Genomic DNA, 12,046 nt, shown 5'->3' on the forward strand with positions numbered 1-12,046 from the left:
GTTTTGTTTTGGCACCTCTTGTGATATCTCCTTTGCATGTCACGCATGCACACGATGAACGGCCCAACCCAATTGAATGCTGGTGTCCTGCGAATCTGATGTTGCCTGGCCCTGCAGGCACAAATTTGTGATCCCAGTGAACATAATGAATGTGTGCTCTTATGCACCGGTGGAGGCTACAAACCTTAGTCCCTATGAGGGTGATACAGCACCACATTTCCATTTCCATGACCACTATGTGATTATGATTGCATTCCCGCCTAAATGAAGAGGTGGTGAAGTGTCATGAATATGCATATGCATACAACTCCGATCACCTAATCTGACATAACTACCACCCAGAAAGACATAAGTGTTGTGTAGTGTCATCTTAGAATTGGTATTTGTCAGGTCAAAGGTACATCACTAGTTGATGGTGCACCTCGTCTGTGGACAAGCTGTTAACACAGTTAGCCAGGACAAACTATTTTTTTACAGTCTTACATACCTCTGTTGCTGTTACTTGTAAAGTTTGCATGGCTGTCTGCAAATGAAGACAAATCATAAATATTCAGTGTCAGCTTGTCTGAACAAATGCTAAACAAAAACACTTTAAGTCACCACAGCAGGATGTAAATCCTCCCTCCTTACAGTATTCATTTAAAGACTCATAAATTCAGCATTTAGTCAGACGAAAGCAGCCAGCCAGAGGATCACGCTGTGCGTTGTGGTAGGGGGCGAAGGCAGCACAGCGACAGCTTGTCATTGTTTTTTCCTTCCTAATTGTGGTTTACTGACTGATATGTAGAATAGGCCTCTCTTGTTCGTTCTTGCTTTTGTTTTTCGGTGAGGTGAAGCAGTGCCATGGATGTAGCTCTATAAATCATTTGACGTCAGTGAAAAGCTGTTCAAAGTCTCTTAATGGGAAAAAGAAAAGAATTCATTTTGAGGTAACCTAATGTTAAGAACTCCAGGGAAAAATGGTTTCACGTAAAAAACAATAATGCTTTCTGTTCTCATCTTAACAATAAAACATTAAAAGGAGTGTACAGTATGAAGGATTTTCTGAAGATGATGCACATGCTCGTGCTGTTTACATATGTCAGTGCAGTAATGTGAGCAGGTTTTTATTATTATTAACAAGGAACAAAAAGGCTTTAAAAGGTGGAAGCGGTATGGAGTTATGAGTTCTCAGATCTTCCTGGGTCCCCCTCAGGCAAAACAGAAAATAAAAAGTATGCACAGGCAAAACCAGTGTATGATCATCGCTTTTTAAGAAACTGTCATCGTTCTGATGATTAGTCAGGCAGATTTAGCAGGTCTTTGAATGTGCATGAGAGGGAGTGAAGCGCTGCAGTGACAGATTCCTGCCTGCCTTTTTCCCTCCAGGCAGTGTTTTAAATTGTTTACAATGCAAAGTGCTGAGGGTTGATTTGATGTGGGTATGAATTCATGCTTCAGTGAGGTTAATGTGAACCCTATTTTTGCATGTGATGCAGGAACAGAGGAGAAAGCAGGATTTGGGCCCGAGGCTTGATTGATCATCTCCGATGTCTGAGCTCTGCGTCCGTTCAGCCTCCACCTTGTGCTTCTCCTCAGGGTCTCGGCAACAACACGCACCAAAGGATAAACGTAATAATTGCGCCTTTTAATGTATTTGTAATAAAACCTCCAGAGAACCCAGTGCCAGTTTGATAGAAATAAGTTGATTCCAAAGGCGCACATTTGAAGAACCTTTTTATTTCTTCCAGAGTCAGAAGGTGAAGGGGGAAAATATTCTTCAAACGCTGTTGCTGAATGTGTCAGTATTTGAGAGTCAGCACAGCAGCACTCGCTCGGAGAGGGAAATAATTGGCTGCACTGTGCAAAGGCATACACGTCAGTCTTCCTCGGTGCAGCCATGGATGTGATAATACATATGAATTTTGCATCTTTCAACACTGGCTCTGTTTAGATGTCATCGTGCAAGCAATAAATATCCCTTCATGAAAGTTCCCAATCAAACGGCAACTTTTAGTTTTCACGCTGCAACTCAACAACTTTTACTTTTAATCAGTGCATGTCCTTGTTTGTGCCTGTGCTTCCTAATGGTTGCTCAATGTTGTGATTTGCACTGCTGCCATTAACTTTTCTATTATGTTAATTAACAGTGATTTAATGCCTCTGAGAGGGCTTCAAAGCACAACACCAGAAGAGGAACTGAGATGGAAAATGACAGGTTGCAGTATTTTGATCCCAGTAGGTGAATCACCCCTTACAGAGTTTTCCACACACGCATCCTCTGAAGTTGTTTCACGCCTCCATGCTGGTTCTTACTTTAGAGCTGCGAAAAAAGGGAGAACGGCTGAAGACATATTTAATAAAAGCATAACAGGAAGTGCATGCGTGTGCGAGTGGATGTGTGTATTGTGTGTTAGTGTCTGTCTCTCATTTTGCTTTAATATAGACAAGAGATAAACACATTGTAGAGCACAAAAATGTAACTTTTATTACAGCGACCTGAATTATGAATTTAACCGGCCTTCTTCTTCCTGGCAAACTGTCAGCGAACACTTGTCTTTAATATCCACCTACACATTAATAACACAAATTACAAGCACAAATGAAGATATGGCCCCAGAGGCTCCACTGAGCGCAGCATTTATTATTTTCCAACATAGTTCCCACCGCTCCTCAGTGACACTTTTTCACCTAAAAGTGCCCATTGGCTTTCCACAGCTTGTCAGAGTGTCATATATGGAAAGTACCCACAGCAGCGGCAGGACAGGAAGACACTAATAAGGTGACAAAATACAGAGCCAAGCATTTTCTAGAGGGAAAAATGCTGCCACCGTGATTTCATATAGAAAAGAAAATTAATGTGCAGCACGACTCCAATCCTGAATCTTATCTGTGTCCTCAGAATTTTTTAATGGTTTTTGCCGCCAAAATTGTTGGATTTCTCCAGGCCTTTTAGAAGGAAAAAAAGTGATTGTGATACAGTCTCTGTTTGCAGCTAATGCATAATGATTGAGAAAAATGCTGGCATAGTAACTTTCGTCTTTTCTTGACCAGTGACTCATTTATTTCAGGAAATTGTTGGAGAATTAGGATGCTCGGCTACACAGAAGAAGTACTGACTGCTGATAAATATTGTGCATAAACAACTATCATCATGAATGAAAATTAAATTCACAGGGTTTATTTAAACGTTGAAACATATCATAACAAAAGTGTAAAAGCAGTTTCAAAGTCTAAATATTCATGCTCAAGTTATAAATGGAAATTTTTAATTGCTGTATCTTGATAGCTGATGTCAATTAAGAAGCCCTGAGGGGATTGGTTGTTTTGAAAAGTGTTCATCGGAACAAAACTGAAGCACGCGGGCCAAAAGATAGGAGTTACAGATCTTTTTCTTTCTTTTTGTCTCTTGTCATGTGCCGCTCCATTGTGCTAATGAACCTGTTTTCACTCTCGACTCAACATCCACAGGAGAATCATTTCTAAAACTGCACCCTCTCATCAGCGCTTCATGGACTTCAACCCGCAGCTGTCAGTTTGATTCACAACACTCACAGGCATGGCACAGAAAACAAAAACGCTGCAAATAAATGTATGATTCACAGGAACCCGATATCAACAGACGTGCTATACATAGGAAGGCTTAAGGGAAAAGTCCTCTAAAGGCTATCTGAAACACCTGCACAGCCTACTGCACAATCCATTAGATATAAGCCAGTCTCAGATGGCCTATTCTCAATTGGACGAGATCATTAGTTTTGCTTGAGCCCCTATTGCTACATAGACTTAACTGTTCTCTCACAGGGGACTTCCACCTGCAGTCCTGTGCATCGCCTGTGCCTCCACCACTTTTCACATTTCTTCTCCTTATGATGCCCCATCATGCTTTACTTCACAGCTGTAGCCTTTCATCTCCATCCCATATCCCATCCCCCTCATAGAAACTCTTCTCCCTTTTAGTGTCCTCGGGTACATTTTCCCTTATTGTCATCCTCGGTTCTCCACCAACTTTCCACTCCTCGACTCACTCACTCCTTCTCTGCATTCACTCTGTCCATTTGTTCTCCTCTCTATCAGCTCTGCCTCCTCTTTTCCCCCTCCCTCCCTCCCTCTTCTCTGCTTCTTTTCTAACTCATCCACTCTTTTCTCCTGTCCTCTCCACCTTGCTAAACAGAGCCCCACATTATCCCCCCTCCTGCTTCTATCAGGGGTAGCTAGCCTGTCAGCCCCAAGCCTTAGTTAATCACTCAGGCAGCCAGGCAGTCCGGCAGCTTGCTGCTAGCTCCCTGGACACTAATAGCAAGACAAGCAGGGAGTGAGAGCAGGGAAGGGGGGCGGGTTGGACTCATTAGGAATACAGGTATTTAAGGAAATGGTCCATTTCAAATCAAAAGATAATTTGTCTTCTGCCCAAGTAAAGTCTTTTTGTGAGACAGGCTGGAGTTACAGGTCAGCTGCAAATGTGAAGTGGTTGGGCTGTGCTGCTGGCTGTGCTGGGGCTGGGCTGTTGACATTATCAGTTTGAGGCTTGATAAATACTTCCTGTGTTGGGATGGCATATTTTATCCCCTAAAGAGAGGCTGGGTTTGCTACCCGAAGGCGTTTTTTATGCTGACTCCATGTTGCTGTCGTGCCGATGGGGCAGGACTCGATAAAGCTGAAATATGACCTCCATTTGCACAATGACATTACTTCAAATAAAAAAAGGTTGCTGTCAGGCCTCTGAGGTGATCAATGCTTTTCAATGAATCCCTCATTGCACATTTTGTGTTTGCAAGGCCAAATCAATAGTAGTGTGAATAAAAAATTCATACCCAACAGGCAAATTAAAGTAAAATTGAATGACAATACTTTTTAATCTGATAAGACGTGGATCGCATGCCCACTTCTTGTCTTACTTTTTATGGATCCGTTCTTTATGTTAAAGGGGTGAACACAGCAACAACTGAACTGAGTTTTGGTGAAAGGTGACATTATGCGCTTTTCAAAAGAAGAAAAACACTATTTCCTTTAGAAAGAAAATATTGCTACCTTTGAGTATTACAGCATTATGCTTTGTCATGTAATAAATGCTCAAAACCCTTTATTGATTTTTAATTAGTACATCCAAAGATTTGTGGCAGTGGTTCATCCTATGTTGTATTTAAGCTCCCAACAACTAGACAACAGTTTTGTAATTCATCTTCAGCCTTGAGTCTTCCACTCCAATGTCAACTGAGGCAAGAAGAAGTAAGAACAAATCGCCTGTGGAAACACAAAGAACACAGGCTGGCCTACGAAACAATAATCACATTGCTTACACTATCACAAAATATTGAATGGTAACCCCTGTATCATGATCACTTCTGAAAGATAAAAAGATCAAATAATTGCCGCCACGCACACTTTGTTGCATCATAGTATTATAAATTACGTGTGTGTCTGATCAGCCTTCAACGTCATGGATCTGTCACTCAAACTGGACTCGTATTTCATGTCTCAGCAGTATGTGAGGCGAAGTGACACAACAGTGGTTTGTTTTAATGTTAGCAAACTTAAAATACGTACTCTTGTGTGAGTGAAACTGAGTCAGTTTGATGACTTTATGTCTGCCTGGTTTCTCCAGTTGAGGTGGTGTTATACTACAGTTCACCATATGAAAGACAAACAGTGTGTGTGTATGATGTCTGTGTGTGTTTTGGTGGGGGGCTCTGGGGTCAGCCAGAGAAGGACTCTTATTTCCATGTTCTCTAGGCCCAAAAGCACTGAAGCCTGAAGAACTCATTCAGCAATCGGGTGCAGTGAGCAACTGTCACTGGAACGAATTTGGTGTCATCCTGGAACATAATGTCTTTATATATTCATGTTGTGGTCTCCTTCCATGCACTGTCAGTCAAGTGACCTAATGCTGACTCCTTTAAAGCAGCTGACTCCAGAGAATCTTTGAAAAGAAAGGCGATATGTCAGTATGGCAGGATACTGTCATTGCCACTTGTGGCCACAGTGGGTGCTGTTTAGCTAAAGCTTTTAGGGTATGTTAAGGTGTTGATATATGAATTAAAACCACCTCAGATTTGAACAGTCTTTGGAGTGGTTATGCAACGTGGGTGTTTCTGTTTTCATGTTCGCCTCGTGCGTTGTCTAAAAACGTCCATTATCAATTAACACAACAAAGAACAGTTGGTGTACAAAAGAAAGAAAGGAAAATGCAGCAGTAGAGTGGGTGCAGAGGAAGTGGACCTGTCACCATGTTGACATCCCTGCTATTAGAGGAATGTTCTCAGGTGCAGTGGCTGGCAGTCTCCAGTGTTTACCGGGGAGCATCATTAGCCTGGCGTCTCACAGCCTTAAAATGTCATATATCCACAGTAATGAACTGAGAGAGCACGCACTATTCCCAAACTTCCCCGCTGCAGCGCCCACATTAATCCAAATGCTCAAACTCTGCAACTTGAGTCCCTCCACTCATTAACAGTGGCAGATATCAAGATAGGAATAATGAGGGAGTGCCCGCAAGTCAGGACATATATTAAAGAAATAGAAAGAGCAGAAGAGAGAGAAGAGCGAGGGAGGTAGAGAGACAGAATAAATCCTACCATAAGTGGGAAAATACCCCTGAGAAATGTCCGGGGCTCCAATGGCAAACAGCATGCATTCATATTGTGTGGACACAGTGACAGCCTCTTCTTCCAGTGCCAGAAACATAATCAGAAGAAGATACACCTCATGTGTCTCATAGTCAAACAATATGTATAAGAGAGCGTGTTTGTAAGGGATGTTCACATGCTCTTGTTTTCAGTGTTGGAAAGTAACTGAATACCTTTACTCAAGCACTGTACACAAGGGAAATTCTGATGTACTCGTAACTTGGGTAAATCTGTTTTATCCTGCTTTAAATTTCTATTCCATCAATAACAGCAAATATAATCAACAAATAAATGGATAGATGACAGGTCACATTAAACTTCGGCTACAAGGGGAGATTCACAAGCAACATAAAATAATGAGCTCGTCCACTAGATTTTTTAAAAATCTTTTAAATTTATTTTTTAAAATTGGACCACTCTGCACGATGAGCACTGTTAGTTTGGGCGTGTTTGGTAACTATGGCATATATTGAACATGTAAATGCTAATATTTGTGTTCTTTTACTTGAGAGCTCAGCAGTGCTGTGCTGTTCTTTCACATGACTTCTTACACGTCTGGTTGCCTTACAGACAAAAAAAAAGAAAATTTTTGTGTAAAAAAAACAAAAGAAAAGAAAAAGCACACAGTAGTCAGACTTGTTCTAGCAGTACTGCTGGGAGCAAATTTATTCATTTCTGTGTTGAAGCACATATTTATTTATATGTGCAGGGCTTTTGAGTACCTTACAACCACAGCTCAGCATGCAGATATACTTTAGGAGTGTGTATGAGGGATGATCTCAAAGCAGAACGGCCAAGATCAAAGTAGTGCAACAATCTTGTCCATGTAAAGTGAAACAACAAGATAAATTTGGTGTATTCCCAATAATGACATATTAGTGGGGAAATCTGCAGAGTAAGCTATTGCTTCAAGCCAAATGACATTATTGTCTGACTATTTGTGAATATTTCCATACTATTAGTTAGCATTGTACATGTTTTATTTATTCGTAGGTATTTCATTGGCTCAGAAAGTTGCAGACAGTCTTTCACTCTTCACTTGAGGAGCCAGTGGTTGCTAAACTAATTCACTAAAGATTTATTTATTCACTTCGCTGTGCATCTTCGTGAGCATTCCTGTTTACAGCGGACCTTCTTGTACCTGTGATATTTTCCACTAACACGGCTGTAACACTGCGATGGGAAAAAGGAATCACACAGTATGTAAGTCACAAAGATATAGCTTGCATTCAAAATATTTCTTTGCACTTTTGTTCCACTGCTTTATTAATGTGAATCATTATCTTGCCACTTCATCTACACATCTGTGTGAACTCACTTAGCAACTTCACAGCATGAATAATCATCTGAGAATTTCTAAGTGTCATCGGCGGCACAGACAGACTCTTATTACGAGTACATCCATCAACAGATGAAATGATATCAATATGAAATCTTGCCAAAGCATCACTCTGCAGGTATCGACTGAATATTGTTTTCCATTTCAGAGCATCACAATATATTGCAACTCATTATACTTCTTTGCTGCCAAGATAATAAGTCATCCTGCTCACCTTTTGAAAAATTGCGGAGGCCAAACAACCGGCGTCCATCTCTGACTCAAAGATTTATCATGAGTCCACCTTGTGCAACAAATTTAAATAAACTATGTCACATCTGATAGGACTTTCAAATTCTAGTTTGGCCAAGCAGAATTGTACATAAATTTAAGTTAAAGTCACATCAGTATAGATGAGTTTGATGATATTCATCCTTATGGCTGAGAATAAACTCTTTGCACACACTGAGTCAACTGGGCCCTCTCTATCTCTTTTTAAGGGAGATTTAGGGGCAGAAATGTAATGTAATATTATCAGATATGGAATGTAATATTCGTAATTATGTTTTCATTTGTTTATAATCACCTGAAACTATGAATTGTGTTTTCATTACCCGAGAACAAACATGTTATGCCTACAGAGGAATTACTTTCTCTTGCATAGAGCAGTGCCATGTTTCTGTAGAGCAGAAAGAACAAACCAAACACTGAAACTGGAGAAGGTCTTTCATTCTTTTGGTGCTTTCAGCAGCCATCACAAGGGGCATCATGAGAGGGTGAGACAAGAGCAGTTTTATTGGTTGCAACAACCTCACTGCTTGATGCCACTAAATTCTCCACACTGGACCTTTAAGAAAATCAATAAATAGCAAAACTGCTGGAGCTGCACAGGAGGATATCACTTGCATGTCTGACATTTTTATAATCGTCACCAGGGGCAGGAAACTTGTGTGAAACTTTCCAGCAGATGCCATGCTGCTCTATATTATTTACAGGAAGTCACAGTTAGCTATGACTCAGCAGGACTCCTGACAAATGAATGAGCCCCAGTCAGAACTTTAATTCAGTGCATGAGTGGGCTCAGGTGTGCTGCCTGGTTGTGCATGACAGCACTTTCCAAAGTGATTTATTTGCCAGGAGTCTGGTGACGATGTAATTTTGATGGTATGACTAGAAGCCTGAAACCTAAACTCCATTTGGGCACTGGTTTTAGTCATTCTGAGATCTTTTTCACTATGTACAGGATGCTAGATACAAGATGGATAAGATGGATCAGATGGATAAATGGATTTATTTTCCATAGTCCTAAAAGATTTGTCGTGCATTTCCCCCTCCTCTCTGAATCCTTATAAAACATGTCTCTTAATGCAATGCTGCTATTCTGGTTAAGTAAATGAAAGCAATTTATAATAATTTAATTTAATCAGTCTTCTCTCCAGGGGACTTGATAAAAAACAAAAAACAAACAAAGAACAGTAAAACAGGACTGTCTCGATCCAAAGGATGTTTGGGTTTCTGTTCACGTTGAATTGATTTTGAATGACAGGAATTACTTATGCAGACCATTTTTAAATCCATTCTAGACTCCTATCAGTTTATCTCCCAGGCGCTCCTCACAGTGACAACTTGTCCCTCTTATCTCCTCGACACTGAACCTCCCGTGTCTCATGTGGCTGGAGCTGCAGGACAACACTCATCAGTTAGCTTGTTTTGATAACTTTGCTGGATTACTCTGATTTCCAGTAGAAATGCAGACCCGAAAGAAGTTTTTAGTAAAATTGGAACATAATGTAAAGGTTTTTTTTTACTTTGGAGACATTTTTGAATTGCTAATTTTAACTGAAAGCCACACTTTGTTGCCCTGACATGGTGTGAGTCTGTAGACACGAGCAGAGAGCACTTAATGTGTGATTTTACCTGCAGCAATGAGCAGCTTTTTGGAAAGTCACAGTGTCTGCGCCCTCTCGTGCTCCGAGTTCGCTCCACCCCACGAGCAGATGCACCATAATGCGATTGCAAGTCAGGCAGAATCCGTCACATTACTCACTCCATTAGCTGCAGTCAGACTGAAGGAAACAGAGAATTTTCAAAATATCATAGATAAATTATGAGTGTTTAGTAACAATAATAAGATAAGCTGAAGGAGTGTGGAGGTAAAAAGGAAACAGGGAACACAAAATAAAGGTTGTGCATGAAGAACATCTACTGATGAAGACTTGCTGAGAGCAGCATCATTACAATATACTAAATATGCATCAGTATTTGTACTATAAATAGATAGATATAATGAAACTTAATAACTCACATTTCTTATTTTCCTTTTGAATCTTTTTTTTGCAATTGCAACATGCAATACAAGTGTTTTGAATTACTATTAAAGGGAAATTTGGTATATTTACATATTTGGATGTGTGAGTGATTTCTGTTTATCAGAAATTTTGGAAATGGTCCAGTAGATCTCTTTGACATGGTTGCAGAACTTTAGGGCAACCTGCAAAATTACATCTAGTAAAAGCAGGTGTTGTTGCTTCTCACAGACGGAGACATGGCAGACTCCGTGGAACAAGAGTTTTATACACCAAAGAAAACATAATCATGAATATTACATTCCATTTCTAGTAAGTTGATAAAAACTGACAACTCCTGAAAAACCAAAACCTCTGAACACAAATACCTGTGCTTTCACCACAGCCTAAAACGCTTGAACTTCTCTCATTAAATGCCACCGCTGCACTGTTAGCATCTCGGAGCTGAGCTGTAGTGGGGCATCAGCTTTGATTGCTCCCTAGCCTGGAGGTGGGCTGCAGACCCACACACACAGGGCAGCAGTGGGCAGGTGCAGGAAAAGGCCCTGATAATTGGCTGGCTAGTGTGTCCAGGCCTCCAGTGGGGCTGGGCTGTGACTCCTGAGGAAGACACACAAAATGAGCTACTGCATCAAAAATTGAGGTTGGCAACCTCCATGCACGTCTGGGCGATTTTTCAAATGAGCATTTCTCGGCCCCAGAGGAAACCACCGTGCTCTTGCTATCATAAGCAATTGGAATAGAAATGGACACAAAATATTTTTTTGCTGGCATGCATAAGTAGGTTGGGCAAGAGGGCAAGCTGTGATGTTCAAAGAGTGCTGGATAAGAGGCCAGAAACAAAAAGAGACATGTGTTTTATTTTTAAAAAGAAATGAGGTTAGCATATTTTTGTGACTGTAGTTTTTCTTTTAAGCCTCACATTTCCCTTTCCTGTTCTTTAAAAAAACGAAAAGAGATGAGAGAAATGGGCTTTGAGTCCTAATAAAAACTGTAAGTACTGTGTGGTGCATCCTGCTGCCTCTGACAGAGCTTTGAAAGCCCACAGCAGAAATAGCTCAGTTTCACATCAGAGGTTCTAAACCTCTTTTAAAAGTCTGACAAATGTTACTCCAGACAAGTGTGTTATCAGCTTTCTTTAATCCAAAGCAGCTATAAAAACAAGAGGTTTTTTTTTTAATTTTTTTTAAATTTTATTTACTTTATTAATCCCAAACTGGGAAATTACTTCTCCTCCTCCTTTAACCCATCACTGATTGAAACACACACATGCAACATGCAGTGAAACACACAGGAGCAGTGGGCTGCACCAATCAAGCGCCCACGGAGCAAATTCGGGGTTAAGGGCACATCAGTCGGCTAATTGCAGGGGAGCATATACAGCTATATATATTTAAAACCCAGTTCTTTAACTTGCCTGGCATGATCAGTTTTAGGGACAGAAAATGTGAATAGAATTTCGGGTGAGAAATTTGTTCAGAAATTTGAATTAATTGCTCAAATGTGGGGCGGCACGGTGGTGCAGTGGTTAGCACTGTCGCCTCATAGCAAGAGGGTTCCAGGTTCGAATCCCGGTCTGGGCCCTTCTATGTGGAGTTTGCATGTTCTCCCTGTGCCTGCGTGGGTTTTCTCCGGGTACTCCGGCTTCCTCCCACAATACCAAAAACATACACATTAGGTTAATTGGCTACTCTAAATTGCCCCTAGGTGTGAGTGTGAGAGTGTGTGGTTGTCTGTCTTTGTGTGTTGGCCCTGCAATTGACTGGCGACCAGTCCAGGGTGAACCCCGCCTCTCGCCCGTAGTCAGCTGGGATAGG

The 12,046-nt window shown here is 40.9% G+C and overlaps 1 long non-coding RNA gene across 1 annotated transcript; it reads left to right on the top strand.

The window, feature by feature from the left end:
• Positions 1–1,477: 1,477 nt before the first annotated feature.
• LOC124061067 lies at positions 1,478–1,970 on the top strand. The gene is made up of 2 exons (XR_006843679.1): positions 1,478–1,611; positions 1,731–1,970. It is a non-coding gene; the product is annotated as an uncharacterized LOC124061067 (long non-coding RNA).
• The last annotated feature ends 10,076 nt before the right edge of the window (positions 1,971–12,046 follow it).

The sequence above is a fragment of the Scatophagus argus genome, chromosome 6 (assembly GCF_020382885.2).
Source record: "Scatophagus argus isolate fScaArg1 chromosome 6, fScaArg1.pri, whole genome shotgun sequence".
Classification (NCBI taxonomy): Eukaryota; Metazoa; Chordata; class Actinopteri; family Scatophagidae; genus Scatophagus; species Scatophagus argus.